Genomic DNA, 25,195 nt, shown 5'->3' with positions numbered 1-25,195 from the left:
GCGGCCAGCTCAAGGAAGAGTCTTGGTGGTTCCAAACTTCTTCCATTTAAGAATGATGGAGGCCACTGTGTTCTTTGGGACCTACAATGCTGCAGAAATGTTTTGGTACCCTTCCCCAGATCTGTGCCTCGACACAATCCTGTCTGACTTCTACGGACAATTCCTTCGACCTCATGGCTTGGTTTTTGCTCTGACATGCACTGTCAACTGTGAGACCTTATATAGACAGGTGTGTGCCTTTCCAAATCACGTCCAATCAATTGAATTTACAACAGGTGGACTCCAATCAAGTTGTAGCAACATCTCAAGGATGATCAATGGAAACAGGATGCACCTGAGCTCAATTTCGAGTCTCATAGCAAAAGGTCTGAATACTTATGTAAATAAGGTATCTGTTTTTTGTTTATACATTTTCTCAAATGTCTAAAAACCTGCTGTTGCTTTGTCATTATGGGGTATTGTGTGTAGATTGATGAGGATTTTGCTCTTTCACACCGAGGCTTGGTGATTTTCGAGGGGGAGTTTGTTGGAAATATAGTTCAAGTAGGCCTACGGACTTTGTGAAGACAACAATTCCTGAGAAGCTCAGCTTATTAGTGACGGACGTGGTGAGTTAAGACAATCAGAAATCATACATCCCCAAATGGGCACATTCCTACATTTGCGTGCAGCAGACCAGTTAGGCTACTTCTATGAGTGAGCGCTCCCTCAACATTAACAAGACAGAGAAACCAGACCCATGGTCATTGCTCACATGGAAGCGCTCCAAACAAAAGACAATGGAGAAAAAAAGCAGGGTGGGAACTCTGCAAACAACGTTTCCACTCCGAGAATGAGAAACGGTAAATGACAGTAGGCCTAATTAGTAACACAATGCATTAACATTGATTAATTTAACCAAATGACGAGGATTAAGGGTACATTTACTACTGGTGACTTATGTAATGGGGAGTTGATACACATAAACAAAGGAGCAACCAATTCACACAATGAAACAATGAATGTGCAAGAATTGGTGGGAGACAGCTGAGTGCATTCTGGAGAGCTGAGCGCATGCATTCTGGAGAGCTGAGCGCATGCATTCTGGAGAGCTGAGCGCATGCATTCTGGAGAGCTGAGCGCATGCATTCTGGAGAGCTGAGCGCATGCATTCTGGAGAGCTGAGCGCATGCATTCTGGAGAGCTGAGCGCATGCATTCTGGAGAGCTGAGCGCATGCATTCTGGAGAGCTGAGCGCATGCATTCTGGAGAGCTGAGCGCATGCATTCTGGAGAGCTGAGCGCATGCATTCTGGAGAGCTGAGCGCATGCATTCTGGAGAGCTGAGCGCATGCATTCTGGAGAGCTGAGCGCATGCATTCTGGAGAGCTGAGCGCATGCATTCTGGAGAGAGAGACACCCATAGGCTATCGTTGCCACTCACCCCTCCCCTTCTTCTTGTCTCAACATTTTAAATGAGACTCAAGACACATTATCTTCACACATATTTGAGATGCTTTTCACTGACAGTGGCAACTCAATAATCAGCTAGGCCTTTTATCTCACGCTGCCTATGAAAGACTTCCTCATATGCCATTTCTCTCCTGGTCTGTTGGTTTTTCATATCAACTTTCTTTAGTTGTCCAGAAGCCAAAGGCACAATCCTCGTCATATTAGCAACCCCATTCCTAGTTTTGTTGCATCTTTGTATTCACCCTGTTTCTGAGTTTCTAAGATAGATTTTCATCTCTGTCATATACTGCTGGCATCAGGTTGAGTTGTTTAGAATGGTGTTTTCCCGCTAATTGCATTTTGTGAAATGTTAAAAATTACGTTTTATTGTCTGCTTCATTACAGGAGAGAGCATGTTCTGTTAAAATTAATTACCATAATTTAAATGTGACTTCTGTCATTCCGAGCACCGTGGGTGGACGCCCTAATGCAGTGGTCACCAACCGGTTGATCACGATCGACTGGTCTGTCGATCTCCAAGGCATTCCTAGTTGATCGCCAAACATTTCTGTAAAAAACCCAATTACCCTTTTTTTTTGTTTGTTTTGTTTCGCGTAGGTGCACTTGATTCAGCAGCCCTATCGCCGGGAAGGCAAAGTGTTCCCATTTTGAACCATTTCATATGTTTGAAGTTAGAACTATGCCTACCCGGCAGGCCCAGAGAGCAAGTCATGTGTGCCTAGAAACTGGCCAATCAGATAGCTCAGATCACCGTGTCTGCACAGTTTCCTCGAGCCATAGACTGTAAAAAGAAGCCTCGAACGCACAGCAAAGTTGATAGTGTGAGATTTCTAAACTTTTAAAACCATTACTAAAGAGAGACTCAACGAAATACAGCATAGAGCTGCTGTTTTTTAATGAGTAAGTTCAAGTTGTTATTCAGCACTGTCAACACTTTGTTCAAAACATTTATAACCCAAGTGGTCCGATAAGCTTGCGTTGTTTAATATCGAGGAATATTTAACTTTCTCTGTTCATAGGAGTAACAACCTGAATTGGTGCATGAGGCCGAAATAATGCAGTGCCACTTGAGTTTTGCCGTCAGGTGGAAGACTGTCCCCTTTTCTCAGCAGAGGGAAGGGAGAGCGGAGGGACGGTGAGTCAGGTGAGAGGCAGCCTCACCGCTGCTCCCTCCCTCCCCTCAGACTGACCATCAGATGCAGGCCATCAGTCCAGTAAAAAAAGAAAGAAAAAAAAATATATATATATATATATACAGTGCCAGTCAAAAGTTTGGACACACCTACTCATTCAAGGGTTTTTCTTTATTTTGACTATTTTCTACATTATAGAATAATAGTGAAGACATCAAAACTATGAAATAACACATATGGAATCATGTAGTAACCAAAAAAGTGTTCAACAAATCAAAATATATTTTATATTTGAGATTCTTCAAAGTAGCCACCCTTTGCCTTGATGACAGCTTTGCACACTCTTGGCATTCTCTCAACCAGCTTCATGAGGTAGTCACCTGGAATGCATTTCAATTAACAGGTGTGCCTTGTTAAAAGTTAATTTGTGGAATTTCTTTCCTTCTTAATGCGTTTGAGACAATCAGTTGTGTTGTAACAAGGTAGGGTTGGTATACAGAAGATGGCCCTATTTGGTAAAAGACCAAGTCCATATTATAGCAAGAACAGCTCAAATAAGCAAAGAGAAACAACAGTCCATCATTACTTTAAGACATGAAGGTCAGTCAATCTGGAACATTTCAAGAACTTTTAAAGTTTCTTCAAGTGCAGTCGCAAAAACCATCAATCGCTATGATGAAACTGGCTCTAATGAGGACTGCCACAGGAAAGGAAGACCCAGACTCTGCTGCAAAGGATAAGTTCATTAGAGTTACCAGCCCCAGAAATTACAGGCCAAATAAATGCTTCACAGAGTTCAAGTAACAGACACATCTCAATATGAACTGTTCAGAGGAGACTGCGTGAATCAGGCCTTCATGGTCGAATTGCTGCAAAGAAACCACTACTAAAGGACACCAATAAGAAGAAGAGACAAGCAATGGACATTAGACCGGTGGAAATCTGTCCTTTGGTCTGATGAGTCCAAATTTGAGATTTTTGGTTCCAACCTCTGTGTCTTTGTGAGACGCAGAGTAGGTGAAAGGATGATCTCCGCATGTGTGGTTCCCACCGTGACGCATGGAGGAGGTGGTGTGATGGTCTGGGAGTGCTTTGCTGGTGACACTGTCGGTGATATATTTAGAATTCAAGGCTCACTTAACCAGCATGGCTACCACAGCATTCTGCAGCGATACGCCATCCCATCTGGCTTGCACTTAGTGGGACTATCATTTGTTTTTCAACAGGACAATGACCCAACACACCTCCAGGCTGTGTAAGGGCTATTTGACCAAGAAGGAGAGTGAGAGTGCCTGGCCTCCACAATCCCCCGACCTCAACCAGATTGAGATGGTTTGGGATGAGTTGGACCGCAGAGTGAAGGAAAAGCAGCCAACAAGTGCTCAGCATATGTGGGAACTCCTTCAAGACTGTTGGAAAAGCATTCCAGGTGAAGCTGGTTGAGAGAATGCCAAAAGTGTGCAAAGCTTTCAAGGTAAAGGGTGGCTACTTTGAAGAATCTCAAATATAAAATATATTTTGATTTGTTTAACACTTTTTTGGTTACTACACTTTTTTGGTTACTGTATGTGTTACTTCATAGTTTTGATGTCTTCACTATTATTCTACAATGTAGAAAATAGTACAAATAAAGAAAAACCCTTGAATGAGTAGGTGTGTCCAAACTTTTGACTGGCACTGTATATATATATTTTTTTTTACATGTATTTAACCCCTTATTTTAGGCACTAAACTATCTTCATATATACAGTGCTTTCAGAAAGTATTCACACCCCTTGACTTATTACACATTTTGTTGTTACAGCCTGAATTCAAAATTGATTACATCAATTTTTTCCTAACCCATCTACACACAATAACCCATAATGACAAAGTGAAAACGTGTTTTTAGAATGTTTTACAAATGTATTGAAAATGAATTACAGATATCTCCTTTACATACGTATTCACACCCCTGAGTCAATACTTTGTAGAAGCACCGTTGACAGCGATTACATCTGTGAGTCTTTCTGGGTAAGTGTCTAAGGGATTTCCACACCTGGATTGTGCAGAATTTGTCCATTATTCTTTTCAAAGTTATTGAAGCACTGTGAAATGTGTTGTTGATCATTGCTAGACAACCATTTTCAGATCTTGCCATAGATTTTCAAGTAGACTGAACTCAAAACTGTAACTCGGCCACTCAGGAACATTCTGTCTTCTTGGTAAGCAATGCCAGTGTAGACTTGTCCTTGTGTTTCAGGTTATTGTCCTCCTGAATGGTGAATTCATCTCCCAGTGTCTGGTGGAAAGCAGATTGAACCAGGTTTTCCTCTAGGATTTTGCCTGTGCTTAGCTCCATTCCATTAATTTTTTTTATCCTGAAAAACTCCCCAGTCCTTTAACCATCTACCAATAGGTGCCCTTCTTTGTGAGGCATTGGAAAACCTCCCTGGTCTTTGTGGTTGAATCTGTGTTTGAAATTCACTGCTCCACTGAGGGACCTTACAGATAATTGTATGTGTGGGATACAGAGATGAGGTAGTCGTTCAAAAATCAAGTTAAACACTATTATTGCACACAGTGAGTTCTGAAGCTTATTATGAAACTTATTTAGGCTTTCTATAACAGAGGTTGAAAACGTATTTACATTTGATGCAAGACTTTTCAGCTTTTCATTTTAAATCAATTTGTATAAATTTCAAAAAACATAATTCCACTTTGACGTTATTGGGTGTTGTGTGTAGGCCAGTAACAAAAAAAATCTACATTTAATCAATTTTAAATTCAGGCTGTAACACAACAGAATGTGGAAAAAGTCATGGGGTGTGAATACTTTCTGAAGGCACTGTACTTCCATAAAATGTTTTAACTGGTCCCGAGCTACCTTCAGACTTGTGAGGCTTGTAGGCCAATCGGTTGTACCGAGTTCAGATGAGCCCCGTGACGCTTGTGGGGGTTGTAGAGCAAATTGGAGAACACCATCGTGTTCGTGAGAATCATCTTTCCATAGAGGGGTCATAATAGCTGTAGGCCAAACCGTTCGGACGCTACAGACGTTTTCATGAGAATACCGATTTTCCAGATGTCTCATGGTCTGACAAACACCGCTCTAGCTCTGCCACCTTTCACCGCAGATGCGGAAGGGTGACATCGGCGGAGGATTGAGACGCAGCCCATGCAAAAAAATATATATCTCTAGCTTAAACTGATGGATTTGGATGGGATTTTATTTATTTATACTAATTCGATTTCCACAGGGGGGCGGACTTGTACTCTAGGGGGTTACTCTAGGAGGTTAACTTTTTTCACCTAATAGCAGGAACAGAACCATCTAGTGGTCAGAACCTGGTAATATCAGGATGTTGGATGGGACATAATCCTAACATTTTCAATGACACATTTCTCTGAACAGGGGAAAAAAAAGAATACATTACATAGGATGAAGAAACAATACTCCCAGCCGCAGCTCCATACTACTTGTCATACATAGAGAGTTGATACTATATACTCATTGTTGGGGTGGGATTGGTGTGGGGTGTGGCGGGTTCGTGGGTGGCGCTTGACCATTTCTTTGGATTCCTCATGTCTAACTCATTGCTAGAAATATATTTTTGAAATTGCCAATTTGGCAGCAATGAAATAGCTGGGATGCAGGATTGCTAATCTTATTTTTTTCTAACAATTTCTGAACAATCTGAGATTGTGGGTGTCGAAATCCTATTTCTGGTGCTTTTTGAGGTGGAACGACCCTGCAGGCAGTTTTGTCCTGTTTTGTTCAGCTCAGATCTACTGTTGGGTTATTGCAGTTCTCTACTGAATGCCAAACACTGGCCTTTCCCTCTGCTACACACACACACACACACACACACACACACCTCACCCACCTGCAGTGCTGTTGTGCAGTGACTGTAGGCTGAGCAGGGAAAATAAGGCCAGCTGGCCAATATTAGACTTTCTAGAATACTCTACACTCTCTAGTCACTGTAGGTGGGCTCTGACTGGGGCTCTGACTGGGGCTCTGACTGGGGCCCTGACTGGGGCCCTGACTGGGGCTCTGACTGGGGCCCTGACTGGGGCTCTGACTGGGGCTCTGACTGGGGCTCTGACTGGGGCTCTGACTGGGGCCCTGACTGGGGCTCTGACTGGGGCCCTGACTGGGGCCCTGACTGGGGCCCTGACTGGGGCCCTGACTGGGGCTCTGACTGGGGCTCTGACTGGGGCCCTGACTGGGGCCCTGACTGGGGCCCTGACTGGGGCTCTGACTGGGGCCCTGACTGGGGCTCTGACTGGGGCCCTGACTGGGGCCCTGACTGGGGCCCTGACTGGGGCTCTGACTGGGGCTCTGACTGGGGCTCTGACTGGGGCCCTGACTGGGGCTCTGACTGGGGCTCTGACTGGGGCCCTGACTGGGGCTCTGACTGGGGCTCTGACTGGGGCTCTGACTGGGGCTCTGACTGGGGCCCTGACTGGGGCCCTGACTGGGGCTCTGACTGGGGCCCTGACTGGGGCCCTGACTGGGGCCCTGACTGGGGCCCTGACTGGGGCTCTGACTGGGGCTCTGACTGGGGCTCTGACTGGGGCTCTGACTGGGGCCCTGACTGGGGCTCTGACTGGGGCCCTGACTGGGGCTCTGACTGGGGCTCTGACTGGGGCTCTGACTGGGGCTCTGACTGGGGCTCTGACTGGGGCTCTGACTGGGGCTCTGACTGGGGCTTGCGTCTGGAACTCTTCAGTTAGAGTGGGCTCTAGAACTGTTTTGGAACTATGTATTGGTTCTTATACTCAGTGTATGTTTGTGTTGTTGAACACCTTGTATGTTTTCTAGAACTAGCACTGATGCTGTCTTCAGGGTTGTGGAATGCAGTGGTATTTTGGAGTGGAGCGGCCTGCTAGTCTTTTAAGGTTCTGGAGGTTAGGATAGTGCGGGTGTGGGGAGGGGAGCGGGGGGGGATGTTACTCTCCCACAGTGCTGAACAGAAATCAATTAGTGGGGTGAATGTGCCGGCCCTCCCTCCCCCTTCACACACATACATGCACACACACTCTCGCTCTCTCTCAGGGTAGGAGGCCCTCACCCCCTTTGTAACGACGTGTGAAACAGCTGCTGCCACTGAATACTAACACGCACACACACACACACCAGCTCAGGCTGAATTTCAGTAGACACACACACACACACACACAGAGGGGGGCGATGAAGAGTAGTAATATTGTGTAATTAAGGATTCCTTTCAGACAAAGGGAGAGCTCAAATGTTTGTCAGGCCTGATAGACTGAAAGCCCTGGCCTGTGTGTGTTCCTGGTGCGACAGGTAGCCTAGCGGTTAAGACGGTTGGGCCAGTAACCAAAAGGTCGCCTGGTTCGAATCCCCGAGCTGAATAGGTGAAAAATCTGCTCTGCTGCCCTCTCTCTCTCTCTCTTCAGACCGTCGTTAGTTTGTTCTGTTGTCTCCCCTCTCATTTACCCGATTCTAAAACCCGTTGCCATGGCGTTTAACAAATTATTGCAATTACGCTCATCATGTGGGTCGCCCCTGGAAACTGACTGATGGAGGGAGGGAGAGAATAAATACAAGAGAAGGTGATAATCCTATTTTGAACAAAAGGTCAAATTGCTGAATGGAGCAGCTTTGATTAAGCGGAGGATGTACAAAGTGGACTGGTTTCAACCCTATTCAGAGAGAAAGACAGAGAGAGTGGTGTGTGTTTCTGTGTGCGTCCTTTGGGTGCTTTGTGTCTACAAAAGCCTATTCAACTCTAGAGCTGGCTGGGTTAATTACCTTACGAGCTAGAACCTGTGTGGTTCTCTTCTCTCTCTGAGAACCACCAGTCAAAATGAAGTGTGTGTCTGTAGACGCATGTGGATTCCTATGTGTTGAGTTCCACTGGTCTGAGATCAGTTTGTGAAACAGGAACCCTCCAGAGTCAATTATCTGCCTCATTATCACTGACCCTGGGTGGAGAGAGGGAGGGGAGAGGAGAGGAGAGAGGGAGGGAAAGGAGGAGAGAGTGAGGACTAGTGAAGGAGGATGGAGAGAGGAGAGTGAGGACTAGGGAAGGAGGATGGAGAGAGGAGAGTGAGGACTAGGGAAGGAGGATGGAGAGGAAAGAGTGAGGACTAGGGAAGGAGGATGGAGAGAGGAGAGGGTGAGGTCTAGGGAAGGAGGATGGAGAGAGGAGGAGAGGAGGAGAGAGTGAGGACTAAGGAAGGAGGATGGAGAGAGGAGGAAGAGGAGTTTAGTTTCTGTGTGTGTTGCCTCACTGCAGTTGAATGTGTTTAGTTAAATCTTGGGAAGTAATCTGCTGGCTGGATGCAATGTGTCATGTAGCTACTGCTCCCCCCCATCTCCCTCTCTCACTTTCTCTCCGGCTGGACTTTCTCAGTTAACCTACCCATTCCCTCATGTTTGTGTAGTGTACCCGGCTCCACTGGGGCAAAGAGGGACTTCGCCCCCTCAGTTTGGTTTATGTCCCTATATAAAAATAGCTAAAAAGTTCAAATGATTGAGTGTCAGGTTGGCTCAAAAACGGAATCTCCGCTGCGCTGTCTCAGCACAATGGACAGAGCGTGCCGCGGTGTGTCTGTGGAGGGGCTATGGAATGCCACTGGGGCTCATGGTTTCCGTTAGCAGGTAATTGCCGACTTTCGGACCATAAAATAAATGAAAAGCCGATAAATACAATTGTAACCGGCCAAATTGTCCGGGGCTGCCCTGCTGCTGAGTAGGGAGAGAAAGCAAGAGAGGAGCCTTGGCATTAGGCTACTGTTGATTGTGAAGATGGAGGCCCTTTTTCATTGAAGTCAAACGAAAGTTAGAGAGCCTATAGTGAAAAGCCTACAAGGCAGGGCTCCAAACGCTGTCCATTTAGTCGCATTTTGTGACCCATTGACACAATGGCGGTGGGACTTAAAATATATTGGTTGAATCAGTGCGGGCTACACATTCATTCACCTCACTCACAACCTATTTTTTTTAGGAGGCTAAAACCATGATTTGGTCAAACAGTAAAGTATATTATCCTCATGATTCCTCCAATGAAAGTGTCTGCCTGCCACTGTACATGTTTCGCTGGGGCCTGCTGCGGTGTCGAGCGAGCCAGTCTCTCTCTCTGGGAGAAAGAAAAGTGTTCTGATTTGTATAACATTTTGAAATCTAATTGCTGGGAAAACACAGCTATCTTGTTACAGATGGAGAGAGGATGTTCTCAGCTTTCTGTAGGTATACTTTTTATTTCTCAATTATGAGCTCAATAGCAACTATTTTACAAAGATATTTGATATGTCTTTGAGATGTGGAGCGCATGAAATGTGCATTGGCCATTGCGAGTGCATAAGCCTCATTGGACGGTAGGCTACAACTGCAATGTTTTTTGAGACATTAAATGTACTGTTAGATTAATACATGGCTACTATGAGTGGCTATCTTTAGTTGGTGATCTAGCTAATGTGTTTTGAGTTTCCACTTCCTCAGGTGGTGAATTAGCCCCAAATAAATCAGCATGTGATATTAGTGCACATTAAGATGCAGGCAAATTCATCTCTATTGAATAAAAAATAAAAATATTTTTTAACAGTAAAATATAACAACAACAGCCTAAGTGTCTTACCCACAATGCATGACAATCACTGGATTAGGTTGCACATTAAAATACTTCGAATCACAACATATTTATTTCTTCAATACCATCTCAGTAGTCTATTACACTTTGTAATGAAGCACTATGGATTACTTTTTATAAGATGATAAACCTACACAGTTTTTCTATTGCGAGATGCCGCAAAAAACATTTGGTGCGACCAAATCATGGGCTGGTGCCACCAACTGAAAATGTTAGTGTCCTCCGTATAGAAAATGTGTAATATTGTAGTGGACATAGATGAGAAGAATGTTGGCGCGGTTGAAGCAGGCTATTGTGCAACTCGCTATTCTGGTAGGATGCAATTTTGGAACTTTAATTTATACATTTTTTCATATTTATAATCATTTGTTTTATTATTGTATATCATTGTTATTATTGTAGGCCTATTTATTAATCCAAAACCAGTTATTTAAATATGCTAAACGTCTTTTGTTTCATTCTGTTGAGATATTTTCGTTGGCTAAATTAAGTTTTGATCGGTCTTTTTATATGTGTGTTCCGTATTTAGTTTAAGATGGGTTATAAGTAGGCCTGTTGTAAAATAAAAATGATTATACTATTGCTGTCATTTGTTGTGTATGGTTTAGAAACTTTTGTGAAGGTATGGTGTGGATATTAGACTATTCTACTGCAGGGCTATGGTATGAAGGCAGTGCGCACAGGGGCTCCAAATGACTCGGACAGTTGAACTTGAGGTGCGGGAGCTTGAATGTTTTAGGCCTACCAGAGTTACTCCTATAATCTAACAATATAATGCTTATCTTTATAAAAAAATATTAGAATTGAAAATGAATTAATTAGCCTCCTTCTGCAGCAGACACAGTAGCCTATCTGACAAGTATAAAGAAATTCATGTTGGTTTCATAGCATGCCGCCGGCATAGCTCTCTCTCTCTCTGGGGATAGGCTTTAGATTCTCTTCCCTTTCCTATCATTAAAAAAATATATATTAATATAGTGGGCCTATGCATGCAATGCCCTGATGCATTTAGTGCTCAAATCTCTGACAGTAGAACCGTGAGGTGGACAATTAGCCTATTGTGTTAGGAAAGTAAAAACCAATAAAACAATAGGCTATAAGGTTTTTCACAAGGAATAGTGTTTTTTGTAATTAGTTATAGGCTGGTGTTAAGGACATGTAAATGTGGCTCTTCTGAAATTTTAAGAAACAATCTAGCTGGTTGTTTTTTTATCAAAATCTTGCTTTAGTGTTTAGGGCACTGTCCATGGTGCTGGTAGAGTGCATCGGAGATTTCGCGCCAACTTCTTGGTCAAAAGTATTAGAACTTTTATGTTTATTGTGGTATAGCGTTATATAAGCAGAATTCAATATAATTCTAATGCAAGAACCCAATTGACGCCCCTGGGTGGTTTAGCTACATATCGGTGTGTTTCATCATAGAGATGGATACATTCTGTTTATGGTTTTCTTGGTAGCCTATTGGTTTTCGTGGCTGTAAATGGAACTGTATGTATTGGAAACGTGTTCGAATTTGTTTCACAGAAGTGTATTGTGACATGTCACAACGTGTTGCTGAACTCATGAGCGGCATGATTTTCCATGTTTTAAGCAGGCCTACAGTGGGGAAAAAAAGTATTTAGTCAGCCACCAATTGTGCAAGTTCTCCCACTTAAAAAGATGAGAGAGGCCTGTAATTTTCATCATAGGTACACGTCAACTATGACAGACAAATTTAGAAAACAAAATCCAGAAAATCACATTGTAGGATTTTTTATGAATTTATTTGCAAATTATGGTGGAAAATAAGTATTTGGTCACCTACAAACAAGCAAGATTTCTGGCTCTCACAGACCTGTAACTTCTTCTTTAAGAGGCTCCTCTGTCCTCCACTCTTTACCTGTATTAATGGCACCTGTTTGAACTTGTTATCAGTATAAAAGACACCTGTCCACAACCTCAAACAGTCACACTCCAAACTCCACTATGGCCAAGACCAAAGAGCTGTCAAAGGACACCAGAAACAAAATTGTAGACCTGCAACAGGCTGGGAAGACTGAATCTGCAATAGGTAAGCAGCTTGGTTTGAAGAAATCAACTGTGGGAGCAATTATTAGGAAATGGAAGACATACAAGACCACTGATAATCTCCCTCGATCTGAGGCTCCACGCAAGATCTCACCCCGTGGGGTCAAAATGATCACAAGAACGGTGATCAAAATCCCAGAACCACACGGGGGACCTAGTGAATGACCTGCAGAGAGCTGGGACAAAAGTAACAAAGCCTACCATCAGTAACACACTACGCCGCCAGGGACTCAAATCCTGCTGCGCCAGACGTGTCCCCCTGCTTAAGCCAGTACATGTCCAGGCCCGTCTGAAGTGTGCTAGAGTGCATTTGGATGATCCAGAAGAGGATTGGGAGAATGTCATATGGTCAGATGAAACCAAAATATAACTTTTTGGTAAAAACTCAACTCGTCGTGTTTGGAGGACAAAGAATGCTGAGTTGCATCCAAAGAACACCATACCTACTGTGAAGTATGGGGATGGAAACATCATGCTTTGGGGCTGTTTTTTCTGCAAAGGGACCAGGACGACTGATCCGTGTAAAGGAAAGAATGAATGGGGCCATATATCGTGAATTTTTAAGTGAAAACCTCCTTCCATCAGCAAGGGCATTGAAGATGAAACGTGGCTGGGTCTTTCAGCATGACAATGATCCCAAACACACCGCCCGGGCAACGAAGGAGTGGCTTCGTAAGAAGCATTTCAAGGTCCTGGAGTGGCCTAGCCAGTCTCCAGATCTCAACCCCATAGAAAATCTTTGGAGGGAGTTGAAAGTCCGTGTTGCCCAGCGACAGCCCCAAAACATCACTGCTCTAGAGGAGATCTGCATGGAGGAATGGGCCAAAATTGGGCCAGCAACAGTGTGTGAAAACCTTGTGAAGACTTACAGAAAATGTTTGACCTGTGTCATTGCCAACAAAGGGTATATAACATAGTATTGAGAAACTTTTGTTATTGACCAAATACTTATTTTCCACCATAATTTGCAAAAAAAGTCATAAATAATCCTACAATGTGATTTTCTGGATTTTTTTTTCTCATTTTGTCTGTCATAGTTGACGTGTACCTATGATGAAAATTACAGGCCTCTCTCATCTTTTTAAGTGGGAGAACTTGCACAATTGGTGGTTGACTAAATACTTTTTTTCCCCACTGTATGTGCCTTCAGAAATGATTCATACCCCTTGACTTATTCCACATTTTGTTGATACAGCCTGAATTAAAAATGGATTAAATATATGTTTTTCTCTCACCAATCTACACACTACCCCATAATGACAAAGTAAACATTTTTGCAAATTTATTGAAAATGAAATACAGAAATATCTCATTTGCATAAGTATTCACACCTCTGTGATGCTGGGTGTATTGATACACCATCCAAAGTGTCATGAATTACTTCACCATGCTCAAAGGGATATTCAATGTCTGTTTTAGTTCTTTTTTGGGTTTTTTAACCCATCTACCAATAGGTGCCCTTTGTGAGGCATTGGAAAACCTCCCTGGTCGTTGTGGTTGAATCTGTGTTTGAAATTCACTGCTTGACTGAGGGACCTTACAGTTATCTGTATGTGTAGGGTGCATCTCACTGTACTACGTTGTGTTTTGGATATTTGCTTTTTGTTTACTCTTTCCATGACTTAAACTCACCAGGTGAAAACGATGATCCCTTATTGCTGTCACTTGTTAAATCCACTTCAATCAGTGTAGATGAAGGGGAGGAGAGACATGTTACAGAATGATTTTTAATACTTGAGACAATTGAGACATTGATTGTGTGAGACATGAAAAAAATGAAATAATGTATGCACTCACTAACTGTAAATCGCTCTGGATAAGAGCGTCTGCTAAATGACTAAAATGTAAAATGTGAATGAACGGGGTATGGTAGAAGGTACCAGGTGCACCGGTTTGAGTATCTCAAGAACTGCAACTCTGCTGGGTTTTTCACGCTCAACAGTTTCCCGTGTGTATCAAGAATGGTCCACCACCCAAAGGACATCCAGCCAACCTGACACAACTGTGGGAAGCATTGGAGTCAACATGGGCCAGCATCCCTGTGGAACACTTTCGACACCTTGTAGAGTCCATGCCCTGACGAATTGAGGCTGTTCTGAGGGGGTGCAACTCAATATTTTAGGAAAGTGTTCCTAATGTTTTGTACACTCAGCGTTCTATAATGACACTATCTATCGGTCTGATATTTTGTTTACTAGGCCTACTTGGTACCGCTGTTTTGTTCTGTTCACAGGCATTCGTTCGCATTTGCAGTTGTCTGTATTCTAAGAAAACTGCTATTCAGTATTTTTGTTTGCGTGCATGAGTAACTAGGATGCTACTTTTAGCATTTCGTTTGCATTATTATGGTAAAACAGCTGTGGGTACGGCTGCATTCACATAGGCTGTTTATAGTAGGTGAATTACCTTATCTATCTTGTAGCCTATGCTTTAGTGTGAAGGGCGCTGTCCATTGTGCTGATACAGTGTAACGGAGATTAGCATGAAAACTGTAGCCTACCTGTCACTTCAAAAGCACTCAATGATCTCAGAGTCTCGCATTTGAACCTTATGTTTATAGTGGTATAGCGTAGGGCTGAGCGGTATACCGTATTTTACTATATACCGGTATTGATGCACAGACCGGTTTGAGTTTGTACTTTACCTTCTATAACGGTATTTAATTTTAATTATATTTTTAATGTGATACGCAACTCCGACGCGTATAATGTCCGATTTGATAGTTTGCTATTTTTTCTACTTGAGTCATCGCCCCTCCATCTCCTCCTTCTGCATGCCGCTAACCACACCAAGCCCCTGCCCCCCTATCACTCAAGGAGAGAGCAGTTGCTCCACCGCGGAGTCAGGAGCACTTTCCTTCCGTTGACTCTGCATTGTCAGATGGATGGAATAATGTTGGTGACATGTTGCTTTCCACAAGCGTTCTATGGTGGCACTATTCGTTTGTGTATCTTACTGTCTGCAAACTACTGTCTGCTAGTTTATCTTTTCTTAGCAAGGTGTTGCTAAAATAATTTGTGTTAGCTGCTAATGCTAATCGCTAAGTAGCTGGCTAGCTAGCTTGCTAAATGTACTAAGAGTCAGAGCAGACTTAGCTAGCTAGCTAATACTGCCTGTTACCAGTGCTGGTGTAGGACTAGATAAGCGTGTTTTTGTGCAACGGTATCTTATCAGAGAGGACTAGGCGAAGCACGGATATGTTGGCTAGCTAGCAAGCTACATGAAGTAAGAAACATGTAATGTAGCATCTAATTAGGGTCACCTGATAACACTAACCAACACTAATGGTTCCTACCCTGTCAATAATTCCTTCCTGGTTTATTCATTTGTTGTCATGTCAAACAATAATGCATTTCAAGCTGCTGCCCACTATATTCCAACTAGAATTAGAAGAATCATTATATTTCCATGATTCCAACAGTTCACCAATTAACTAGGCCTATATTTTTAGCCCATATCATGCTGCCTGGCACAGCGTGGAAATTATAATAAAAGTGCAGGAAATGCAGAAATTGATGGAAATTATTTTTGTTTGGAGTTGGATTGAACACTATAAATGGAGAAAGACCCATTGAAATCACTTATAATTTGCGTTGCCACCCTAGGGTCATGAACTACTCATAAAGCATATTTAGAACTTTTATTATTAAAAAACATAAAATACTGTCAAATACGTCATACCGTCAAAAATGTAAAAAAAATATTGTGAGATGCTATTTGGTCCATATCGCCCAGCCCTAGTATAGCGCAATATAATGCAAATGTAAGAACCCCAAAAATGTTTGCCCTCTCGCAGGTTTCAACTGCCCCCTTAGTCACTTTATCCTGGCACCGGGTGTGTGTGTGTCAAGCCAGTGTGTGTGCTTTTGGAGTGAGATATTCAGGGTCACTGGGCAGAAGGGGAACGCATGATGATTAGTTATTTCCTCATCTTTGTGGGGTTTCCGTTAGAAAAATGTGGCGGTGGACATTTGACTGGCAACATTTTAATTTACCGGACATTTGAGAAATGTACCGGACCCATATGCAGTGCTTAACCTGATTAGGACGTCCACCCACGGTGCTCAGAATGACAGACATCACATTTAGAATATGTTCATTCATATTAACAGAACATGCAAGTCGATGATGCAACGATGTGCGGTCCTTCTAACCTAATTCTGATGTGCACTTTGAAGATGTTAGAATAACTGTGCACATTTACTTTTCCTCAGCCAACAAGACAAGTAACGAACAGCAAAATCACTAGCCTAGAAGTAGAACAGTTAGGCTACCTATTCTATTGGTCAGCTTGTCGAAAAATAAATAGCCTATTCCAAACAGACTCTGGGACAGTTGTGGGATGATTGATCCCAAATTCATCCAACCAGTAGGCCTAGGCTACATGAGTCTGATGCAACAGATCAGAATGTTTAGCTTAAAATGTTGATAAACTATTATATCTCCACATTATAACAACACCAATTTCACAAAGCAGTAGGCTACGCGCGAATGTTTGTTCCATAATGCAATTAGCAGGAAAACACCATTGTCAAAAGGGCACTGCAGATGCGACCGAGATGAAAATATCCGTTAGAAATTTAAAAAGAGAGAACATCTAATAGGCGACTTTGAAGCAAGGCAAGACATGCCTCATATGTATTAAAACATCGAGGTTTCAAACAATTAAGTATTTGTTTTCAAAATGCGTACTACCTCCAGCTCATTGCAAAGTGGCGTGTGACGCGCTGATGAAGCCTGCCTTCCGTTGCCGTTTGATGCTTAGTTCATAACAATTTGGAACTCGGAGATCTCCGACTTCAGTGCGTTCAAGACAACTGGGAACTGAGAAAAAAACGGTCATACAACTCGGAATTCCAACTCGGGAACTCGGGCCTCTTTCTAGAGCTCAGACTTTCAGACCTGCACATCAATGACGTCATGATTTGACCTCGTATTTTAAAGGGTTCCCAGTTGTCCTGAAAGCACTACAAGATGCTGCAGCAGCTCTCTCTGTCTGACAGATTTTCCACTCCAAGGCTCTGTATCTGTATGCTGTAGGCGTGTGATAAATAAGATGCATAAGGAATACTAAATTATACAAATTAACCTATAGACCAATAAGCATGACCAGTCAAATTTATTTCCATCGACTGGTATTTCCATCAATGAATAGGCTAAAATTATTTCGCAATGGGATTGTTTCTTCTTCTCCCAGCCAGCGGCAATTTTATTTATTGGCTTTTCTATATTATTTGGGGACTAAAGCCGGCTATTACCGGCTAACCGAAACCCTGGTGTGGACGTGTTTAAATACACTTCTGGGGGACCAGAAGTCCCCTCAAGAATAGTAAATAAACAAAAAGTTGACCAACTGGGGACATTTTGTTAGTCCCCACAAGGAAAAATTATATTTTTAGGGGGTTAAGGTTAGAATTAGAGTTAGGGGTAAAGAAAAGTTAGGGTTAGGTTTATGGTTAGGGAAAATAGGATTTTGAATGAGAATCAATTGTGTCCCCCCACAATGTTTGTTAAACAAGACTGTGTGTGTCTATGTCCAGCTCATGGGAAAGGTGCTGTGTGTTTAGTCTTGTCCCCAGGAGCACAAAGACTGGGATCAAACACTCATGCAATAACATCCCTAATGAACACACACACACCGCGTCCCTCCAATCTCCTCAAAATGAAAACCAAACACACACAGGTCCCAATTCAATTACAATCTCCCAGAGTTCACAGTGTTACCCACAACCCCCTGGGCCAGAGCTGATTATCTAAACATCGCCTGCCGCCGCACACAAAGACACAAGGATCTTGGGACATTAAACCGCTTTATTGGCTTTGATATTCAACACAATGGTGTGTGTGTGTGGTCGGTTGCAGGTTAATGAGACCCTTCAGTTTATCAGTTGACTGTATGATTGAGACACAGAGACGAGACAGAGACCTCTCCGTATTTCCTCCTTTTCTGTGGCCCAGTATATCTAGGAGTTTTAGGGGTGAAGGGTGCATAGGGGTGTGGCTGTTCCTTAGTGTGTGTGGTGATTTGCTGTGTTTAATGCTAGGACAGGTGCAGTGTGTAGTGAGGGGTTGGGGATGGCCTGAGAACTGTCATTAGTTGGGTATTACCGCCAACACACACACACCAAAGCCCCCCATGTAATGACAGGGCATATTGGGGCTCTAATGTTAGATTAGGGAGGAGGAGGAGGAGGAGGAGGGGAACAGAGGGGGGTTGGAGCTGCACCTGTCCAAGGCAACTGACTCACCCCAGAGGTCCTAACCACGGCTGCCCTCTGCTCTGCCTGTCTGAAAAAGGAAGGACCCCAGGCTCAGGCATGTGCCTTCTTCAGACAGAGAGGTTGACTTGGATAATTAGAAAATATCACATTTTAGCAAGGAGGCAGAGAGAAAGAGGTAGAAAGTTGATCTGTGTGTTGTGTTTTGGCAGGTACTTATGTCATTGTTTTCAGCAGTTTGCACTTGGGATAGTAAAAAGCCTGATTGAAAGTGTCCTTGATATGAATACAATTTATGTGAATAATTTTATTTTCCTTTACTTCTCTCTCCCCATCCCTTCCTCTCTCTCGACCTTCCTCTCTTTCATTTTACATTTTAGTGATTTAGCAGACGCTCTTATCCAGAGCGACTTACAGTTAGTGAATGGATACATTTTTCATACTGGCCCCCCGTGGGAATCGAACCCACAACACTGGCGTTGCAAGCGCCATGCTCTACCAACTGAGCTACAGGAGGCCTTTCCATACCTCTCTCTCCCTCCACCCCTCTCTCTCCCTCCCCCCTTTCTCTCTTTCCTCCGCACACCCACCCACCTCCCTCTGTACTTTATCCCTCCATCTCCACCCTCCATATGTCCCTCCATCACTCCATATCAGGGTTGGTTAGTGTGTGACGGCCAGGCCTGTCAGAACAGAACCAGGAGTCTTCCTATCACCTTTTCCAGATCTGGACCTATCTGGCCTGCCTGCACCCGCTCTGCACTCAGATCAGAGGTAACACACACACACATACACGCAGGAACACACCGCTCGCACACACATACGCGCTCGCTGTTGACTGTTGGATGGTTTGTCCAGGTGATGGTGCTGTAGAGTCATTTAAAAGCTACTGAGCTCTTTTCCTCGCTTCTCTTGTCCTCTTCTCTCATCCTCTTCTCTTCTCTCGTCCTCTTCTCTCGTCCTCTTCTCTCGTCCTCTTCTCTTCTCTCATCCCCTTCTCTCGTCCTCTTCTCTTCTCTCGTCCTCTTCTCTCATCCTCTTCTCTTCTCTCGTCCTCTTCTCTCGTCCTCTTCTCTCGTCCTCTTCTCTTCTCTCGTCCTCTTCTCTCGTCCTCTTCTCTCTTCCTCTTCTCTTCTCTCATCCTCTTCTCTCGTCCTCTTCTCTCATCTTCTTCTTCTCTCATCCGCTTCTCTCATCCTCTTCTCTTATCCTCTTCTCTTCTTTCAACCTCTTCTCTTCTCTCGTCCTCTTCTCTTCTCTCGTCCTCTTCTCTCGTCCTCTTCTCTCATCCTCTTCTCTTGTCCTCTTCTCTCGTCCTCTTCTCTTCTCTCATCCTCTTCTCTCATCCTCTTCTCTTCTCTCATCCACTTCTCTCGTCCTCTTCTCTCGTCCTCTTCTCTCGTCCTCTTCTCTCATCCTTCTCTCTTCACTCATCCTCTTCTCTCATCCTCTTCTCTTCTCTCGTCCTCTTATCTCATCCCCTTCTCACGTCCTCTTCTCTTCTCTCGTCCTCTTCTCTCATCCTCTTCTCTCGTCCTCTTCTCTCGTTCTCTTCTCTTATCCTCTTCTCTTCTCTCATCCTCTTCTCTCGTCCTCTTCCCTTCTCTCATCCTCTTCTCTCATCCTCTTCTCTCGTCCTCTTCTCTTATCCTCTTCTCTTATCCTCTTCTCTTCTCTCGTCCTCTTCCCTTCTCTCATCCTCTTCTCTCATCCTCTTCTCTTCTCTCGTCCTCTTCTCTCGTCCCCTCCTCTTCTCTCATCCTCTTCTCTCGTCCTCTTCTCTCGTCCTCTTCTCTTCTCTCATCCTCTTATGTCGTCCTCTTCTCTTCTCTCGTCCTCTTCTCTCATCCTCTTCTCTCGTCCTCTTCTCTCGTCCTCTTCTCTTCTCTCATCCTCTTATGTCGTCCTCTTCTCTTCTCTCGTCCTCTTCTCGTCCTCTTCTCTTGTCCTCTTCTCTTCACTCGTCCTCTTCTCTCATCCTCTTCTCTCATCCTTCTCTCTTCTCTCATCCTCTTCTCTTCTCTCATCCTCTTCTCACGTCCTCTTCTCTTCTCTCGTCCTCTTCTCTTCTCTCATCCTCTTATGTCGTCCTCTTCTCTTCTCTCGTCCTCTTCTCGTCCTCTTCTCTCGTCCTCTTCCCTTCTCTCATCCTCTTCTCTCATCCTCTTCTCTCGTCCTCTTCTCTTATCCTCTTCTCTTATCCTCTTCTCTTCTCTCGTCCTCTTCCCTTCTCTCATCCTCTTCTCTCATCCTCTTCTCTTCTCTCGTCCTCTTCTCTCGTCCCCTCCTCTTCTCTCATCCTCTTCTCTCGTCCTCTTCTCTCGTCCTCTTCTCTTCTCTCATCCTCTTATGTCGTCCTCTTCTCTTCTCTCGTCCTCTTCTCTCATCCTCTTCTCTCGTCCTCTTCTCTCGTCCTCTTCTCTTCTCTCATCCTCTTATGTCGTCCTCTTCTCTTCTCTCGTCCTCTTCTCTCATCCTCTTCTCTCGTCCTCTTCTCTCGTCCCTCTTCTCTTCTCTCATCCTCTTATGTCGTCCTCTTCTCTTCTCTCGTCCTCTTCTCGTCCTCTTCTCTTGTCCTCTTCTCTTCACTCGTCCTCTTCTCTCATCCTCTTCTCTCATCCTTCTCTCTTCTCTCATCCTCTTCTCTTCTCTCGTCCTCTTCTCTCGTCCCCTCCTCTTCTCTCATCCTCTTCTCTCGTCCTCTTCTCTCGTCCTCTTCTCTTCTCTCATCCTCTTATGTCGTCCTCTTCTCTTCTCTCGTCCTCTTCTCTCATCCTCTTCTCTCGTCCTCTTCTCTCGTCCTCTTCTCTTCTCTCATCCTCTTATGTCGTCCTCTTCTCTTCTCTCGTCCTCTTCTCGTCCTCTTCTCTTGTCCTCTTCTCTTCACTCGTCCTCTTCTCTCATCCTCTTCTCTCATCCTTCTCTCTTCTCTCATCCTCTTCTCTTCTCTCATCCTCTTCTCACGTCCTCTTCTCTTCTCTCGTCCTCTTCTCTCGTCCTCTTCTCTCGTCCTCTTCTCTTCTCTCATCCTCTTCTCTCGTCCTCTTCCCTTCTCTTATCCTCTTCTCTCGTCCTCTTCTCTCGTCATCTTCTCTCGTCCTCTTCTCTCGTCCTCTTCTCTTATCCTCTTCTCTTATCCTCTTCTCTTCTCTCATCCTCTTCTCTCGTCCTCTTCCCTTCTCTCATCCTCTTCTCTCATCCTCTTCTCTTCTCTCGTCCTCTTCTCTCGTCCTCTTCTCTCGTCCTCTTCTCTCGTCCTCTTCTCTTCTCTCGTCCTCTTCTCTCATCCTCTTCTCTCATCCTCTTCTCTTCTCTCGTCCTCTTCTCTCATCCTCTTCTCTCATCCTCTTCTCTTCTCTCATCCTCTTCTCTCGTCCTCTTCTCTTCTCTCATCCTCTTCTCTCATCCTCTTCTCTCGTCCACTTCTCTCGGCCTCTTCTCTCATCCTCTTCTCTCATCCTCTTCTCTTCTCTCGTCCTCTTCTCTTCTCTCGTCCTCTTCTCTCGTCTTCTTCTTTTCTCTCGTCCTTTTCTCTCATCCTCTTCTCTCGTCCTCTTCTCTCATCCTCTTTTCTCGGCCTCTTCTCTCATCCTATTCTCTTCTCTCGTCCTCTTCTCTTCTCTCGTCCTCTTCTCTCATCCTCTTCTCTCGTCCTCTTCTCTCGTCCTCTTCTCTCGTCCTCTTCTCTTCTCTCGTCCTCTTCTCTCGTCCTCTTCTCTTCTCTCGTCCTCTTCTCTCGTCATCTTCTCTCGTCCTCTTCTCTCGTCCTCTTCTCTTCTCTCATCCTCTTCTCTCGTCCTCTTCTCTCATCTTCTTCTCTTTGCTCATCCGCTTCTCTCATCCTCTTCTCTTATCCTCTTCTCTTCTTTCATCCTCTTCTCTTCTCTCGTCCTCTTCTCTTCTCTCGTCCTCTTCTCTCGTCCTCTTCTCTTCTCTCATCCTCTTCTCTTGTCCTATTCTCTCGTCCTCTTCTCTTCTCTTCTCTCATCCTCTTCTCTCATCCTCTTCTCTTCTCTCATCCACTTCTCTCGTCCTCTTCTCTCATCCTTCTCTCTTCACTCATCCTCTTCTCTCATCCTCTTCTCTTCTCTCGTCCTCTTATCTCATCCACTTCTCACGTCCTCTTCTCTTCTCTCGTCCTCTTCTCTCGTCCTCTTCTCTCGTCCTCTTCTCTCGTCCTCTTCTCTCGTCCTCTTCTCTCGTTCTCTTCTCTTATCCTCTTCTCTTCTCTCATCCTCTTCTCTCGTCCTCTTCCCTTCTCTCATCCTCTTCTCTCGTCCTCTTCTCTCGTCCTCTTCTCTTATCCTCTTCTCTTATCCTCTTCTCTTCTCTCATCCTATTCTCTCGTCCTCTTCCCTTCTCTCATCCTCTTCTCTCATCCTCTTCTCTTCTCTCGTCCTCTTCTCTCATCCTCTCCTCTTCTCTCATCCTCTTCTCTCGTCCTCTTCTCTTCTCTCATCCTCTTATGTCGTCCTCTTCTCTTCTCTCGTCCTCTTCTCTTCTCTCATCCTCTTCTCTTCACTCGTCCTCTTCTCTCATCCTCTTCTCTCATCCTTCTCTCTTCTCTCATCCTCTTCTCTTCTCTCATCCTCTTCTCACGTCCTCTTCTCTTCTCTCGTCCTCTTCTCTCGTCCTCTTCTCTCGTCCTCTTCTCTTCTCTCATCCTTTTCTCTCGTCCTCTTCCCTTCTCTCGTCCTCTTCTCTCGTCATCTTCTCTCGTCCTCTTCTCTCGTCTTCTTCTCTTATCCTCTTCTCTTATCCTCTTCTCTTCTCTCATCCTCTTCTCTCTTCCTCTTCTCTCGTCCTCTTCTCTCATCCTCTTCTCTCATCCTCTTCTCTTCTCTCGCCTCTTCTCTTCTCTCGTCCTCTTCTCTCGTCTTCTTCTTTTCTCTCGTCCTCTTCTCTCATCCTCTTCTCTCGTCCTCTTCTCTCATCCTCTTCTCTTCTCTCGTCCTCTTCTCTTCTCTCGTCCTCTTCTCGTCCTCTTCTCTCGTCCTCTTCTCTTCTCTCGTCCTCTTCTCTTCTCTTATCCTCTTCTCTCATCCGCTTCTCTTCTCTCGTCCTCTTCTCTCGTCCTCTTCTCTCATCCTCTTCTCTTCTCTTCTCTCATCCTCTTCTCACGTCCTCTTCTCTTCTCTCGTCCTCTTCTCTCGTCCTCTTCTCTCGTCCTCTTCTCTTCTCTCATCCTCTTCTCTCGTCCTCTTCCCTTCTCTCGTCCTCTTCTCTCGTCATCTTCTCTCGTCCTCTTCTCTCGTCTTCTTCTCTTATCCTCTTCTCTCATCCTCTTCTCTTCTCTCATCCTCTTCTCTCTTCCTCTTCTCTCGTCCTCTTCTCTCATCCTCTTCTCTCATCCTCTTCTCTTCTCTCGCCTCTTCTCTTCTCTCGTCCTCTTCTCTCGTCTTCTTCTTTTCTCTCGTCCTCTTCTCTCATCCTCTTCTCTCGTCCTCTTCTCTCATCCTCTTCTCTTCTCTCGTCCTCTTCTCTTCTCTCGTCCTCTTCTCGTCCTCTTCTCTCGTCCTCTTCTCTTCTCTCGTCCTCTTCTCTTCTCTTATCCTCTTCTCTCATCCGCTTCTCTTCTCTCGTCCTCTTCTCTCGTCCTCTTCTCTCATCCTCTTCTCTTCTCTTCTCTCATCCTGTCCTCTTCTCTCGTCCTCTTCTCTCATCCTCTTCTCTTCTCTTCTCTTCTCTCATCCTGTCCTCTTCTCTCGTCCTCTTCTCTCATCCTCTTCTCTTCTCTTCTCTCATCCTGTCCTCTTCTCTCATCCTTCTCTCTTCTCTCGTCCTCTTCTCTCGTCCTCTTCTCTCATCCTCTTCTCTCATCCTCTTCTCTCATCCTGTCCTCTTCTCTCGTCCTCTTCTCTCGTCCTCTTCTCTCGTCCTCTTCTCTCGTCCTATTCTCTCGTCTTCTTCTCTCGTCCTCTTCTCTCGTCCTCTTCTCTCGTCCTCTTCTCTTCTCTCGTCACTTTCCGTTGTTTTTGCTCTCCTTATCGATTTACCTTCCCCCTCTATCTTTCTCCTTTCACTCTCCCTCCATCCCATCCTGTCCTTGTTCCTACTTTAATGAGATTGAACATTCTTACATAGTTCTCCCCCAAAACACACCACACACACACACACACACACACACACACACACAGACACACAGACACACACACACACACACACACACACACACACACACACACACACACACTCTCTTGTACTGAATGTAGAAGTACAACATACACACACTGTTAAGAGTATCCTCTGTTCTCTGCACGGGCCTGTTACAGCCGTGTGTGTGTCCGTAGGAGGTTCACTGTTAGTTTAAAACTTATCTCCTTTATGAAGACCAAGTTAGCCTGAAGGGTGAATTTTGTATTTATTTCTGTCTTTTCCTTCTCTTCATCTGATGTTTCTCTCCCTCTCATTTTATGGCAGACGTTTCAATTTATTTTTCTCCTGTAGTTCTCTCCCTCCCCTCTTTCTCCCACCTTCCCTCCAAGCTCCCTTTCTCCTGTCTTCCCCTCTCTTCCCCTCTCTTCCCCTGTTTTCTCCTCTCTTCCCCTGTCTTCCCCTGTCTTCCCCTGTCTTCTCCTCTCTTCCCCTGTCTTCTCCTCTCTTCCCCTGTCTTCCCCTGTCTTCTCCTCTCTTCCCCTGTCTTCTCCTCTCTTCCCCTGTCTTCCCATGTCTTCTCCTCTCTTCCCCTGTCTTCTCCTCTCTTCCCCTGTCTTCTCCTCTCTTCC

The 25,195-nt window shown here is 44.5% G+C and overlaps 1 pseudogene; it reads right to left on the bottom strand.

Moving 5' to 3' along the window:
- Positions 1–6,540: 6,540 nt before the first annotated feature.
- LOC121570183 lies at positions 6,541–24,278 on the bottom strand (annotated as a pseudogene).
- Between the last annotated feature and the right edge of the window lie 917 nt (positions 24,279–25,195).

This window comes from Coregonus clupeaformis, chromosome 7 (genome assembly GCF_020615455.1).
Source record: "Coregonus clupeaformis isolate EN_2021a chromosome 7, ASM2061545v1, whole genome shotgun sequence".
NCBI classification, from domain to species: Eukaryota; Metazoa; Chordata; class Actinopteri; order Salmoniformes; family Salmonidae; genus Coregonus; species Coregonus clupeaformis.
The sequence above is the reverse complement of the archived record's forward strand: the minus strand, read 5'-3'. Positions and strand labels throughout refer to the sequence as shown.